Source organism: Acomys russatus, chromosome 3, assembly GCF_903995435.1.
Source record: "Acomys russatus chromosome 3, mAcoRus1.1, whole genome shotgun sequence".
NCBI lineage: Eukaryota > Metazoa > Chordata > Mammalia > Rodentia > Muridae > Acomys > Acomys russatus.
This window is the reverse complement of record NC_067139.1, coordinates 60,483,015-60,499,549: the sequence shown is the minus strand read 5'-3', so window position 1 is coordinate 60,499,549 and position 16,535 is coordinate 60,483,015. Positions and strand designations below refer to the sequence as shown.

The window sequence follows — 16,535 nt, the reverse complement described above, 5'->3', positions numbered from 1 at the left end:
CCTTTTAAACACAGCTCTGTAAGGACTCTGTATACTCAACAGAAGCTTTGGCCAATAAATTCTGGGTCTGCTGAACCAGATAGCCTGAAGGCTACACAGTGTGTGAAGCTCCATCATCGAGTACTCTTTAGTATATTGTAGTTGTCCTTATGAGCTCTTCAATTCAAGGAAGTGCTTAGGACGCTTGCTCTTCTGACTGGAGGTGGGGAAGTATGTGACCTGGATGGCGACTGGGTTAGGTCTTTGGCTGCTGACTGGTGGTGTCTCTGAAAGCTCTCAATTCATGCTTTGACCACAGTGGCCACTGACACCACAAGTACTCACTTTGGCCAAAGACCCCCTGTCCCATAGCAGGCTGTCTCATACCCATCCAGGAGAGTATCAGTAAGGGCCTTGCAAACTCCCTTGAAAGGAGTGCTAGTGTTCTGTAGATCTAGGAAGTAGGAGTGGAAATTCTTACCCAGTAAAGAACAGGGATGCCGGCCTTCAGCATGAGATGGGATCTCAGAGGCATGGATGGCATCTAGAGCTTTTATCCTGTATAGATAGTTGTAGCAACGTTGAGTTCCCTGGGTTTCCAGCTGCAATAGACTAGTGTCATCATCTGCAAGGAGCTGGGGTTTATACTTGATATGGTAAACCTTGGGTAGTCAAATATTGGTCTTTTAAGCCCTTGGGGGGCATTGTGTCCCACGGGAACATAAGGTCTTTTTCTAGATTTCATTGCAAAGTGCATGATTTGTCTATTTACAAAAATGAACAGCAGTACAAATACCAGACTCCCATAAGCCATCACAAGCACCGCATTCACTCTGGCTAGCTAGTTACTGCTAGACGCCATCTCTTTTCTCACTGTGAAGCCCACTAGGCTACTCCCACTACGCTTGCACTTTAGCCCAGGCTCAGCAGAAGCCAGGGCACCTAGTTCCCTGGAGCTCTCCAGCCGTTTCCATTTGGTTTTGGGGAAAGCGATTCTTAGGTGATTTTCACTTCACTATTATCCCAGGGTTCCTAAATGTTGCAAGCCTTACTTTACCCCCTTATGTATGAATGAAAATGCTGTTCTAACCTTGACCCTATCCTTGATACTTTGAACTTTGTCCTATCTCGTCTTGTCTGTTGATGATACTTTCACTGTGGTGTGTGTGTGTTTGATCCATTCATACTTACATTGACAGCATTTCTGTGGTTCTTTTTCAAAAAGAATCTTTGTTTCTTTTCTGAAAATTTCCTTCATGTTTTTCTCCTCCAAATTAATGACTGGTTTATCTGCTTTGCTAACTTTCATGTATAGGTTCTGAAGTGATTTCTTCCTTTTCATTCATCTGCCTGGGTCCTGTAAGCATCGATCCCTTTTGAAAATAGAAATTTGAAGTCTTTTTCTGGCATTTCAAAGATCTCATCTGTGTTTTCCATTTTATAGTGGGTTGTTTCATTTTTGTGTTCGTGTTTCTTTGTTGTGGTTTGTACTTCTCTTGGGATGGCTGTATAGCTTTAATTTTTTCCCTTTTCTCTTGTTTTGTGGGAATCTTCGTGGTGAGCTGTCTTCACTTAGATCTGTGGTCATTGCTATTATTGACTGGGGAACTTGACAGCATCCCCAGGGTGGAATTGGCAGTAGAAGACAGTTGTGTACTTCGCTTGTGTTGTGTGTAAGATTCAGAGGTAATAGTACTGGAATACTGACGGGAAGAAAGAGTAGTTTAAGTAGTGAAGTGAGAGAGAAAGGCATAGGGACGAGAAGTAATACCCGAACAAGAAGAAAAGCATATGGGTTAGAGGTATAAGAAAATAGTTTACACCATGACCAGAGAAAGAAAAGGATGTTTGAACTGAGGAGATGGCTCAGAGGGTAAGAGCATTCACTGTACAAAAATTAGAACCTGAGTTCAAATCCCTAAGCATTGGTGTAAAAGTCAGACAGGACTGTTAGCCTGTAACCTTGACATTGGAGGGAGGAGACAGACAGGTCCTTGGGGCTTGCTTGCCCACCAACCTGGATGACATGTGAGCTTGAAGCTGAGTGAGAGACCCTGCTTCAAAGGAGAATCATGATGGAGTAGGATACCTGACATCTGTCTCAGATTTCTGCGTGTGTACGTTCATCCTCCTGCCAGACAAACCGTGTATGTGTGTGTATGATATCACACATGGAAAAAATAGAAAGGGATTCACAAAAGCCTATTTGAGCAAGATGCAAGGTAAAACACTAAGTGAAAGTTTAAAGTACAGAAATATAAAATTTAAAAGTTTTAAACAGAATGAAATAATCTTAGTATTCCTTCCTAGTTGTAATGATGTGGTTTCTTCCTCTCCTTTGACTGTCTTGTAGAATTATCTATGAAATGTTCAAGATAAGTCAGTATCTCATGTTGAGGGGAATTTCCTTGTGGGAAGACCACTTCTAGAATTCCTAAGGTCACCCTGCCACCAATTATAACTTTGTCCCTATGTCTTTAGAATTGTGCTTTCCAAGTGCCTGTCCATATTACTTTTGTCACTGGGAAATCTTTTCCAGCCTGTCCCTCAGAAAACTATGCCAGATTCCCCAAATATTTCCCCCATTCCTTCGTAACTCTTTCATCTAGGCAGTGAGGAGGATTTTGGCAGCCTTTCCAGACTTTATCTTCTTGTCTCTGTCTCTGTCTTCAGAGCCTGCTCTATGTCAGTAGTCTTTGCTCATAGTGTAGCCAGGTTCTGGTTCCAGCCCCCCAGCCTGAACAGTCTATCCCAGCTCCCCCTGGGTGTATGGGGGAGTGCCTCCTTTTAGCTGATACCTGTCCCAGGCTTAGCTGTTGCTTTGTGGTCAAGCCCCACTTTGGTTTAATCCTTTTTTCTTGACTTTTTTTTTGAATAGGTTATTTCACCAGGGGCAGTCCTAGCATACTCCAGCATGACTCTTTCTGTTTTGGATTATCTCAGCCTTATTTAAGGTTTTTTGTGTTGGAGTTTTTGTTGTAGTTTGTTTTGCTTTCTAGTTCTGTAAAGAATGTTGCTGTAATCTTGATGCTGGTCACATTGAATCTTTAGATCACTTTAGATAATGTAGTCATTTTTCACAGTATCAATTCAGTATGTAACTTAGTACCTGAGCATTGGAAATGCTCTTACCCAGCTAAGTACCTTCAGCTTTTTAGTGTTTTAAAGTTGTCACTGTAGAAGTTTTCTACCTATTTGCTTATGTGTATTCCTAGGTCTTTTATTTATTTTTATTTTGAGGCTATCATGAATGGGATTTGTTCCTGATTTCTTTTTTTTTCTTTTTTTTTTTACTTAAGCAGTCTTTCATGAGAGCTGTGCGTGAGAGGCCTCTACTCCTGCATCTTCTCCATCATTTCCTCCTTGTATTTGCCCTTCTCCTTTCCTACTTGTCAGGACTTGGCTTTCCTTTCCAGGATCTTCTTCTGGTCTTTGTCCAGCTTTAGCCTGGTGATGACCACCTTGCTGGGGTGGATGCCCAGGTGGACAGTTGTGCCGTTAGCCTTTTCTCACTGCACTCGTCAATGTAGATGATGTATTTTTTCCTGTATACCTGGACCACTTTGCCAATCTGCTGGCCTTTGTAGTGTCCTCGGACAACCTGAACTTCATCGTCCTTTCGAATGGGCATGGACCGGACGTTATACTTCTGTCTCAGCTCTTTGGAAAGAGGGGAAGACATGATCTTCCTCCGAATGTGAGAGTGGGCATTGAAATGGCGTTTGTGGTTCTTGCTCTGGTCAGAAGTGACGAAGGGGTTGAACTTCATTTTGGTGGCTGTGATCCAGCGATGGCCGCAAAAGGAAAGAGCTTTTTCCTGATTTATATCCCAGAAAGTTTATTATTGATATGCAAGAAGACAATGGAAGTTTTACATTGATTCTGCACTCAACTAATTTGCTGAAAATGTGTTTAGAGCTAAATTTTCTGATAGTCGAAAGGGTCTTTTAAATAAAGTGTTATGTCTGCAAGTAGAGATTTGACTTGTTTGGGTTTTTGGTTTTTTTTGTTGTTGTTGTTTTGTTTTGTTTTTGAGACAAGGTTTCTCTTATGTATTCCTGGCTGTTCTGGAACTCACTTTGTAGACCAGGCTGGTCTTGAGATCCACCTGCCTCTGCCTCCTGAGTGCTGGGATTAAAGGCGTGGTCCACTACACCCCACTGGGATTTGACTTATTTTGTATTTGTCTCTCTTATTTCTCTCTCTCATCTCATCTTACTGCTTGAGCACTATGTTAATTATATGTGGAGAAAGTGGACATCTGTGACAAGCTCCTTATTTGAGAAGGAATGCTTTTAATCTTCCCCATTTGCTGTAATATTGACTATAGTTTACATGCAACTTTATTATGTTAAGTTCTGCTTACGGTTCTTCAGTGCTTGTATCCTGAAAGAATGTTGAGTTTTGTCAAAGGCCTTTTCTGTATCAATTGAGATGGTCATTATGATTTTATCCTTAAGTCTCTTCATTGTTTTATGTATGTTGGAACATCCTTGTGTCCCTTGAATGGAACTAACTTACACATGGTATAATTCTTAATGTAGTCTTTAATTCAATTTGCAGGTATTTTATTGAGACTTTTTTTTTCTCTCTATTTCTTTCTTTTTTGAGAGGAGGCCTATGTCGACCTGGCTGTCCTGGAGCTCACTTATGTAGACCAGCCTGACCTCAAATTCACAGAGCTCTTGCCACCTTCCAAGGCCTAGTTTGAGGACATTAGTGTTGGCTGCTCTTCTCTAAAGCTTTGGTAGAATTTGACAGTGACACTGTTTAAGCAAGGGTCTTGTTGTGGGACTGTATTACTGCCTCAGTACTGCATTGCACTGCATAACTTTATGTTATCTTAGTAGGTCCTATGTGTAGAAATGTATCCATTTCATTTAGATTTCCAGTTTGGGATAATAGAAGTTTTGAAAGACGTTCCTCTTTTCTTTTTTCTTTCTTTCTTTTTTTTTTTTTTAACCTTAACTCTAACCCTAACCACCCTAACCACCCTAACCCACCACCCTAACCCTAACCCTAAACCCTAACCCTAACCTAAAACCCTAACCCTAACCCTAAAACCCTAACCCTATGGATTCTTAGTATTTGTTGTAAGTGTCTTTATTTTTTTCAGCTGTTCATTAAGTGAAGTGTTTCCCTTTGTTTAGATTTGTTTGGTTAGGAGTTTGTCAGTTTTGTTTATTTTGCCAAAGAGCCAACTTCATTGATTCTTTGTATTTTATTCTCCATTAAAAAAAAAAAAAAAATTTACCCTAATTTACTTCTGTCTACTGGTAATGGATTTGGTTTGTTTTCTAAGACCTTGAAGTATGTCACTGAGCTGTTTACTTGAGATCGCTCTGTTTTTAAATGTAAGCTATCCACTTCCTGTTAGGAAATGCCTTTGCTGTATCTCAAAGGTTCAGATGATTTGTGCTTTTAATTTTCTTTTAATCTAGGAGTTTATACTTTTTTCCTTAATTTCAAATATTTAGAGAGTCACAGAAAATTCCATGGGCTGCTGAGATTTTCCCCAGCTGTTGAATGGAATCTTCTGTAAATGTGTGTTAAGTGCATTTAACCTATGGTGTGATTAACTTTGAATTTTCTTTGTTGATTTTTTTTTTTTAAATTAAGCCTGGAGCAATTATCTATTGATGGAGTAAGATATTGACATCACAGACTATTAGTGTATCTGTTCTCTTATTTGTGGTAGCATTTGCTTTATGAAATTGGGAACCCCAACATTTATTGCATATGCATTTCAAAATGTTATGTTGCGCGCGCGCACACGTGCGCACGCGCGTGTGTGTGTGTGTGTATGTGCGTGTCTGTGTGTGTCTGTGTGTGTCTGTGTATGTCTGTGTGTGTCTGTGTCTTACTTGCATGTCTGGTGCCCTCAGAGGCCAGAAGAGAGAAACAGATTCCCTGGAACTGGAGTTACAGAAGGTTGTGGGCCGGCTGCCAAGAGGGTGCTGGGAATTGGACCTGGGTTCTCTGCAAGAACAGCTGGTGCTGTTAACTACTGAGCCATCTCTCCAGCTCCAGAAAATGGTCTATCTTCTTAATGAATTATAGTGGCTGCCTTTATCTCTTCTGACTGGTTTTGGATCAAATTCTTTGACTTTATCTTATTTTATTTTTTCCAGTAGTAAACTGCCTGTTTTTCATGGCTGGAGTTCTAGTTCCGTTGAGAGGAGAAAACAAACTGTTGTAATAGCAACATCAAACTGAGTAGATGTAGAAATAGATTTAAATATTGGTTGTAGGAAAAGTGGAGGGTGGTTCAGTGGTTAAGATTTTCTTCCTAGTGCCCACATCAGGTTGCTTACAATCACCTGTCCTCCAGGGTTAGGGACCCCATATGCTTTTTTTTTAAACCTCCAAGGCACCAGCACTCATGCTTCAGTGCACATATGTATCCCAAATTTAAATAAGAAATGTATCTTTTGAAGCCCATTAATAGATCAATCCTCAGTGACCATAGAATAGAAAATGACATCCCCCTCCAAAAACAACAACAACCAACAAACAAAACCCAGCCAATTGTGGTGGCACACGCCTTTAAGTCCAGCACTAAGGAGGCAGCGGCAGGTGGATCCCTGTGAGTTTGAGGCCAGCCTGGTCTACAGAGTGAGTCTAGGACAGCCAAGGCTACATAGAGAAACCCTGTCTCGGAAAAAAAAAAAAGAAAAAATGAATGTTATGAAGGACAGGTGGAAAGAGCAGCATATTTTTAAAGCAAGGAAATGATAGAACAATTAAACAAGGCAACATTAGATAAATATAAAGTGTTTATAAAAATAAAAACAAAGGCTTAAAAAACAAATTCAAAATATTAGTAGCATATTGTAGTAGGTCACCATTATGCCATTATGTTTCAGGTGGTTTTTCCTCCTATTCCTTAGCTCCCAAACTAACGACTCACTAAATATTATACAAATATGTAGACCATAAAGCTAGACTCTTCTCTAACTAACTCATAACTTAAATTAACCCATTATACTACCCTAAATTCTGCCGTGTGGTTGGTTACCTGAGCTTAGGCACCACACTTCCCATCTTCCTTCCATCTTGGCAGCGGAATCTCTCCAACCTGGCTCTATCCGGGGAAGTCTCACCCGTTTCCTGCCTCATCCATAGGCCATAGTTTTTTTTTAATTGACAGGTATTTCATCCATACAGAACACAAGAGATTCCTTCTACAAAATATAGTAAAGATGAAAAAGGGCAAACGTGGTAAAAGTAAAGATGAAATGCTAGTATGGCTTCTTCTTGGGTCTCCTCAAATTGGAGTCTGGCAGGTAGATGCTGGGGACAGGGATGGATAAGTCAGGTGAATTTGTAGACTTGTGTTTTTCCTACAGTTTATGCCAGTGTTAAGTCAGTATTTTGGGGTAGGTTTCCTTCTTGCTTTCCCTCTGCCTTCTAGGGAGCTTATCCAGGTGAGGCTGTAAGTCTGTCTGCTTACTGAGCTGTTCTTCTGTTTTTCTTTATTTTTTTTTTTAGCCATCCCATCACTCCCTTTGTGACTTTCTGACTGACACACTCTCCCCCTCCCCATTATGACCTTTCTCTGGGTCACATGAAAGCAGCTTCTCATCTATCACCTATCTAGAAGTCTTTTGACTTTTTGAAGTAATTGTCTTTTGGGGCCTTGTTTATTTCATTTAACATGATGTCTGTATTGTTGCCAGTGACAAGATTTTCATTTCTCTGAAGACAGAATAGTATGACATTTACACATGCAGATTGAGTATCCCAAATCCAAAATTCCACAGCTTTTGAATACTTGTACTTTGTGACACTACTTGCAGGCATACGGTCATTGTGTAATTCAAAGGCTGGGTTTCTGTACCCCCCACCCCCAATATCTGGTTGCAATCCTTGTTCTGAGAAGCCTTTGCCTCAATGTTGTGTAAACACTGCTCCCCAATTGTCCCCTGATATGTCAGTGAAGCAGCTTACAGCCAATTGCTGAGCAGGAGAGAGAATATGGCTGGACTTCCTGCCAGCCAGGGGAGGAGGAGGAGATAGAGGAAGAAGTAAGGGAGTTAGCCACCAGAAGAGGTCTTCACATGAGACAAGAGGAGCTCAGCAGGGAGAGATACAAAATGGAAGTATCTCTGGGACGCATGCTGGGTGGAAACCAAATTAGCTTAGAGGGTTAAGAATAGAGTAATAACTGCTTATTTCTTGTGCTGTGAAGCTTGTTTAAATAATATAATAAAGTCTCAATTATTTGTGTGACAGCCATGTTAAGAGAGAAAACCAAGAAACAAACACAGTTGTATAAAAAATAACCGTAACAACTACTGTTGGAAATTTTCACATCTGACCTCATGTGGTAGGTTACAGTGAAAATGCATATGTGCTAAAAAACACTTTCTCTCTCTTTCCTTTTTTACATTTACATATTTAGTGTGCATATGTAGTGCATGGCTCACAAATTGAGGGCAGAGACAACTTGCAAGAATCATTTCTCTCCTGCCATGTTGGTTCCAGAGATTATTGGAGTTTGTCAAGCTTGGAAACAAGCACCTTTATCTGCTGAGCCATCCTGACAGGCTAAAAGTATTAATATATAAAATTATCTTCACGTTATGTGAAAAGATACATTTGAAACATGTATTTCATGTTTAGACTAGTGGTTTTATCTTCAGGATTGCCTATTCTATATCAATATTACAAATCCTAAAGATCTCAACTCTCAAACATTTCCTGTTCTAAGCATTTTTGTTTTTTGTTTTTTGAGACAGGGTTTTCTCTGTGTAGCCTTGGCTGTCCTGGACTAACTTTGTAGACTAGGCTGGCCTCGAACTCACAGAGGCAGCCTGCCTCTCCTAAGCATTTTGAATAAGAAACGTTCATCTGTTCCTTTATAGTTACTGAGGTTGATTCCATGTCTTAACTTTGTGACTAGTGCTACAATAAACATAGTGCAGATATTGATATACTATTTTCTTTTATATATGTACCCTGTGGTAAAATTGCTGGATCATAGAAAGCTCTGTTTTTATTTATTTATTGACTTATTTACTTATTTATTTATTTTGGTTTTTTGAGACAACAGTTTCTATGTGTAGCCTTGGCTGTCCTGGGCTTGATTTGTAGACTAGAGGCCTGTCTGCTTCTTCCTCCTCAACTGCTGGGATTAAAGGCATGTGCCACCACTTCCAGCTCTGTTTTTATTTTAAATATCTTTTAATCTTGAATTTTACTTGCATGCATGAGAGAGGGGTCAGTGTTGGGTGTTTTTTCTCTATTACTCCACTTTATTTTTTGAGACAAGGCCTCTCACTGAACCTGGTACTGAATTGATATTAGTTAAACAATTAACTAGCTGGTTAGCAAGCACCAAGGATCCTCTTTCTGTCTGGCTTTTTGCATGGTTGCTAGGGTTCTGAACTTGGATCTTCAGTGTTACCTGGTAAGCAAGTTTTGGTGTTTTTATTGTTGGGTAACTTTTATACTGGGTGTTGTTGTTGTTTGTTTGTTTGTTTGTTTTTTAAATAACGGTTCTACTAGTATACATACCCACTAGCAGTGTGCAGAGGTTCTCTCTTCTGCACATTCTCACCAACACTTATTTTTTCTCTTTGGTAGTAGTAGTAATTTTCACACACATGAGTAATGCAGTAATAGTTTGTGTTTAATTTGCCTTTTAAATTTTTAAATAATTTATATGTGTGCTGTTTCTTTGCCTGCACGTATGTCTGTGTGAGGGTATCAGATCTTGGAGTTACAGACATCTGTGGGCTGCCATGTGGGTGCTGGGAATTGAACCCAGGTCCTCTAGAACAACAGTCAGTGTCCTTACCCGCTGAGTCATCTCTCCAGCCTTAATTTGCCTATTCCTGATGAGTTTGAGCATTTTTTTCATGTAACTGATGGCCATTTGTATGTCTTCATCGCACAGATGTTTGTGTATTCATTTATTTTTGCTTATTTTGTTGGTTCCTGTGAGACAGGCTGTCACCCAAACTGTCTTAGAAATCATTTACCTGCTGGAGAGATGGCTCAGAGGTTAAGAGCACTGTCTGCTCTTCCAGAGGTCCTGAGTTCAATTCCCAGCAACCACATGGTGGCTCACAACCATCTACAATGTGATCTGATGCCCTCTTCTAGAGTGCAGGTGTACATGCAGGCAGAGCACTTATACATAATAATAAATAAATAAATATTTTTTTAAAAAAATCATTTACCTGAAACAATCCCCTTGCCTTTGCCTTGTTAATGTAGGAACATTTTTTAAAAGGAAATGACTCACAGTGTGCATTGCTTATATAACTGATGGAAGCTCTTTCTAGTCCTAATTTATATTCCATATAATAATTGATCTTCTTCTCCCTTTTCTAGTCCTTCTCAAACTGAGGGGCACTTATCACTGGACTAACACAGTCATTCTCTGGCCATTGTACTTGTTTTAGCTGCTTGTCCTGTTGTTGCAGCAAAATATCTGACAAAACACTTTTAAGCAGTGGTTTATTTTGGCTCAGAGTTCCAGGGAATACAGTCCATTACAGGCTCTCAGCCTTCCCAGTGCTGGGCCCTTTAATACAGCGCCTCTATTTATGTCGCTACTTCATAACTGTAGTTTTTTACTGTTATGAATCATAATATAAATATCTGATATGCAGAATATTTGATATGCGATCCCTGTGAAAGGATCATTAGACCAGGAACACTGCCCCCGCCCACACACAGTCTGCTGCCGAAGGGGTCGTGATGCATAGGTTGAGAACCGCTGGTCTGTCATGTCAGGGAAGGCACAGTGACCTCAGCACTGGTCACTTGGTGGTGCATGCCTGTAATACCAACACTCTGGGAGGCAGAGGCAGGTGGATCTCTGTGAGTTCAAGGCTAGCCTGGTCTACAAGTGAGTCCAGGACAACCCTGAGAAGCCCTATCTCGAAAAACAAAAACAAAACCCCAAACCTCATTGTGTTCCCAATCAAGAAGCATGGAGGGAGAGGGAGGAGATGTGCCTGCTGGTACTTACCTTGCTTTCTCCTCTTTGTTGAGTTCAGGGCCTAGCTTGTGGGGGGGTTGCTACTCAGTTAGGTGGATTTTACAACCTGAATTAACTAGAAAATCCTCCACAGACAAGCCCAGGGGTTTGTTTCCTATCAATTTGACAATCAAGATTAGTCATGGCAGTAGTTTTTATCAGTCATATCTTACTCTTGTTTGTCTTCTGTAGTTAAACCAGTCAGAATGTGCTTGGAAATGCTTACTCTTAAGTTGAAAATGTAAGGTAAAATATATTCAGTAGAGACTTAAGTTCCTCTTGCCTGGCATAAAGAGATTCAGTACTTGCCGTATTTTTTCTCTTAAAGAGTAAAATCACTCCATATAAAAATACAATTTTACCTTTAGTACCTACCTTGAAAGTAGCTTATAGGCCTGGAGAGATGGCTCAGCTCTTTCAGAGGACCCAGATTCAGTTTCCAGCACCTACACGGCAGCTCACAGCTATCTATAACTCCAGTTCCAGGAGATCCAACACCCTCACTCAGACATCCACAGAAGCAAAACACCAATGTATGTGAAATGAATGAATAACTCATTAAAAAAAGAAAGTAGCCTATATAATTTTTCTATGTAAATAAATGCTATGTTTACATACAGCAATATAACAGTATAACAACCAATATAAACTATTACTTTTATTTACTCAACAGCTAAATAAATATACTTTATCTGTTCTAATATGTCTACAATTTACCTGTTACTGTTTGCTACAGTTGCTGTTTATCTTATCCAGATAAACCAGCTTATTGTTCTAACAATACTATAATTACATAGTATTAAATTTTGAACAAATAGTGCTGGGTTGAAATTCTGGCTTATTTTATCTTCAGTGTTTCTAAGATTGATATGAGGAAGCATAATTACTGGAATTCACCCCCCCAAACATACATACATACACACACACACACACACACAGATATTTTCTTCAAAATGGTTATAGCAGTTATATTGCTGTAAGCAATTGTTTATTTCTCTTCCAAATTTGCTAAGAATTATTTTAAATTTATAATCTGCTGTTTGTATATCAAGTGATATTTTGCTGCAGTTTACACTTTCCATATTCCTAGTGAGACTGAATATGTTTTGTTTTTGTTTGTTTTGAGCCAGGTTTCTCTGTGTAGCTCTGGTTGTCCTGGAACTTGCTTTGTAGACAGGTTGGCTTTGATCTCAAAAGGTCCACCTGCCTCTGCCTCCCAAGTGCTAGGATTAAAGGCATGCACTACTACTGCCAGGCTCATTTTGATGTATTTTTATCTTTGGTGAATTGCCTCATTTTTTCTTACAATGTAGTTGTCTTAGTCTCTTTTCTGTTGTTGTAATAAAAATAACATGACCAAGACAGATTATAAAAATAGTTCCAGGGGGTTAGAGTCCATAATGGCAGAACCAAAGCATGGGAGCAGGAACAGCTGAGAACTTTTTGAGTCCCCAAGTTAGAGACAGAGAGAACTAAATGGGAACGGTGGGGACTTTGGGAACAGCAAAGCTCGCCTGCAGCAGCCGCACACTTGCTCCAGCAAGGGCATACCACCTTATCTTCCCCAATAGGTCCACCAACTGGGGACTACCAAGTATGCCACTCTGTGAGCCTGTGGGGGCCAGTCTCACCCTAACCACTTCAGCAGTCACTAATGTATGCCTTAATTGCGTCTCTGTTCATAGGCTATGAATCTTGTTGACTTTGTCATACTTCAGTAAGTGGTTCGCTTTATTTTGTTTAGGAGTCTTTTGTTCAGAACATTTTAATTGTAATATCATACCTGCTTATCTTTTCCCAGTTTATATTCTTAGCATTCTGAAATTTTCCTTTTGTATGTTGTGTTAAATCAGCCCCCTCTGTGCCCATTGACTCTGTGCTTTTGTCTTTTATGTAAATCTAAAAAATTATAGTGTCATGAAAGTCTATTTGAACCCCATTGAGATTATGGATTTAATTTGGAAAACTGGTAATACATTCCTGGAAAAAGCAAATGACTCTATATTCCTAAGTGTTCTTTATAATGCAAAGAAGTTTTCTTCTGGATTGCTTGAGTTGTTTTAATCATGAAAACATACTGGATTTTATAAAATGCTTTTTTGAGGGCGGGGGTTTGAGTCAGGGTTTCTCTATGTAGTCTTGGCTGTCCTAGACTTGCTTTGTAGACCATGCTGGCCTCCAACTCACAGCTCCGCCTGCCTCTGCCTCCCAAGAGCTGGTATTAAAGGCGTGTGCCCTCATGCCTGGCCTCTCAGGCTCCCTGCCCCAAACTACTGAGATTGTCAGTTTCCCTCTCAGTTAATTACCATAGTACAGCATTTTTTAAAATGTTGAACTGCCGGGCATAGTTTATGGTGATCTTTAATCTTAGCATTTGAGAGGTAGAAGCAGGCAGATCTCTGAGTTTGAGGGCAGCCTGGTCTACAGAGTGAGTTCCAGGACAGCCAGGGCCGTTACAAGGAGAAACTCTGTCTTGAAAAAACAAAACAATAAAAAAACAAAACAAAAAATGTTAAGCCACCCTTATATTCCTGAGATTAAAGTCCCTCTAGTTATGGTTTGTAATCTTTCATATGCTATAATATTTGGTTTACAATTATTTTTGCTGAGGATTTTTATGTTTATATACATAAGGGATATTGGTGTGTAGATGTGTTTTTTATTACAGTGTATTTTTTTGGCTTTGGTATTTGTAGGCTATGATTTTTTTTTTTTTAAACCTACTTTATTTGGGGTTCCTTAATGCCTCTACATCCCTTCTAACCCACCTACCATAGGTAGGAGCAAAAGGAGGTTAGTTAGGGATAGGGGATGTAGACCTTTTTAGACTTAGTTCCCCAGGACAATTCCACTCTTCTTGTCAGGATTCCAGCAGTCCAGCTAAACAGCAAGTAACAGCAAAACAAATCACCATTCTCTGGTGTGTTTTTCTTTAGGAGGGTGTCAAAGAGTCTCTGTCTCTGTCTGTCTCTGTCTGTCTGTGTCTGTCTGTCTGTCTGTCTGTCTGTCTCTCTCTCTCTCTCTCTCTCTCTCTCTCTCTCTCATTTATACTCTCTCAGAGTTCCCACACGGATGTTTTCCAGCTAGCAAAGGCCATGCACCCCCACCTCGCATGAGTCAGTTTCCAGCTGACAAAGATCTCTCTTGAGGCTGTTATCAGCTGTGGATAAACTAAAGGCAGTTTACACATCCCACACTTGTGATCAAAACAATAACATGTTTACATAACTGAGTTTTTAAAGAAACCAAAACTTCCACTACAGGCATTAGGGTAATTCTGGCCTCAAGAATTATCAATGCCCACTAACTAAGCTCTTTATGTTGGGGGGAAAAGTCACATGTTTCTTTCTCTGTTTTGAGAATAATTCATGTTTATTCTTTTAAGTTTTTGGTAGACGTCCTTAGTGAAACAGTCTATTCTGGTCTGTTCATCGTTGGAAAGTCTTTTGTTTTTGATTTGTTTTTTAAACTCATGTGTGTGTATGTGTGTGCAGATGCTTGCAGACCCCTAGGGCTGGAGTTACCGGTGCTTATACAGCACCCACACGGGTTCTGGGAAGTGAGCTGCCATCCTGTGCAAGAGCAGCAGGCGTCCTCAACTGCTGGGACATCTCTCCATCACCTGTTGGGAAGTTGTTGCTTACCAGTTTAATCTTTCTTTGTTGTTATTTGTATGTATGATCAAGTGCTTTATTTTGTTTTTATGTTTTTGGTCTGCGGTAGCCTTTTCAGTTCATGTAAATTATCTAATTTGTTAATGTACAAAGTATACCAACCAAAATAGTAGTGCTCTCCCTCCTCCAAGTTAGGTCAGTGTGCCCTCTTCTAGAGCATGCCTGCTTCTAGTTTCTAATTCTTAGTAAGCCGAGTCTTGTCCCTTCTTCCATGGTCACTTTAGCTAGAGGCCTGGTAGCTTTGATAATCTTTCCAAAGAACTGTAGTTTTTTATTTTAGTTATTGTATTTTTCAGCTCCAGAATTTCTCCCCGCCCCGCCCCCCATTGTTTCTTTTAGTTCTTCGTTAGTTTTTTTTTTTTTTAATTATTTAAAACAGTTTATTTAAAGTCTTTCTAATAAACCTAACTACTGCCCTTTCTTGGAGATAGTTTCTATTTTTCCTGTGAATTAATATATACTTTTGTGTTTATTTGTATGGCTCGATTTTTGTCATTGTTGAAAACTGAAATTTTGTATAGTACAATGGTTCTCAACCTGTGCTTTGCAGCCCCCTTGGGAGGGCTGTATATCAGATATCCTTTATATAAGATATTTACATTGATTCATAACTGGGACAGTTACAATTATGAAGTAGCAACGAAATGATCTTATGGTTTGGGGTCACCACAACACAAGGGTCACAGCATTAGGAAGGTTGGGAACCACTGCTGTAGTAGAATGTGTCTGGAAATTCAATCTTCCCTCCCTCCCCTCCACCCCCTGTTTTGTAATTGCTGACTTTATGACTTGTTTAATGATCCTCCCTCCCTTCCTTTTATAAGCTGCATTTATTGAGTTTCCTAACTGTTTAGTGGTCAGCTGTGGTTTGACAGAAATTTTCTTAGATACCCGAATCAAAAGACAAAAACTGTCCTAGTCTTTTGCAGGTCTCTTCTGTGTTAGAATATTCAGTGTTTAACTGATCAGCACTGCCTTTCTAACGTTACTTTTGCTTGCATAGGAGCTAAAAGGTGCACCTAAGGTTAAAGTTTAGGCTCTTGCTACATCTTTTCTGAGCTTTTGTGTAGCCCTGGGTATTCATGGAGACTTGCAGAGTTTACAACATGCATAGGAGCTTTTTATAGCCCCTGTTCACTTAGTTATCTCCTCTCTCTGCCTCTTTCTTCACAAGCTTTTAGGCCCATCTACTGCTTGTTAGGCAGCTGTTGTATTGTGCCATGGGTGACTGCAGGTAAACATTGGCCTCAAAATAATATGGGAATCTTCTTCAACCCTAGGAATCTCCAAATCTTGGAAACCAAAACAAGGCCCAAACTTATCCTTTAGTACCCAATAATAAAATAGTGTCAGTTTTTTTGGGTATCAGCTACACTGATGTGGGTTGGTATCATAGTGATGGTAGTCATTGAAGGAAGTTGTGGGTGGTGAATAGGTAAGTTAAATTGCCACTTAGCTTTACCAAAACCTTACCAACTTCCGTCTGCCTCTCTATCTCTGTCTTCATCTTCTCTCTTCTCCTTCCTTCCTTCCTCCTTCCCCCTCCCTCCCTCCCTCCCTCCCTTCCTCCTTCCCTCTCCCTCCCTCCCTCCCTTCCTTCCTTCCTCCTTCCCTCTCCCTCCCTCCCTCCCTCCCTCTCTCCCTTCCTTCTTTTGTTGCTTCCTTCCTTCCTTCCTTTTTGAGACAGGGTCTGGCTCTGGCTCTCCTGGAACTCACTATATAGACCCGGGTGGTCTTGAACCTCAACTCATAGAATCCATTTGCTCCTGCATTTTTCTGGGTTTTGTAAGATATTGATCAGATTTTACTTTATTATAATATTGATTTTGATTGTTTTGCCCTGTTCCTCATTGCTTTGTGGTGACATGGAGTTTTAGTGTTCCTTACTA

The 16,535-nt window shown here is 40.0% G+C and overlaps 1 protein-coding gene and 2 pseudogenes across 2 annotated transcripts in view; 1 reads left to right on the top strand and 2 right to left on the bottom strand.

Annotated features, from left to right (window-relative positions):
• Positions 1-16,535, top strand: part of Ankrd28 (ankyrin repeat domain 28) — a 181,536-nt gene that overhangs the window by 55,050 nt on the left and 109,951 nt on the right. The gene's annotated exons all lie outside the window — the stretch shown is intronic.
• LOC127185142 (protein C1orf43 homolog) lies at positions 302-841 on the bottom strand (annotated as a pseudogene).
• LOC127185158 (60S ribosomal protein L26-like 1) lies at positions 3,312-3,748 on the bottom strand (annotated as a pseudogene).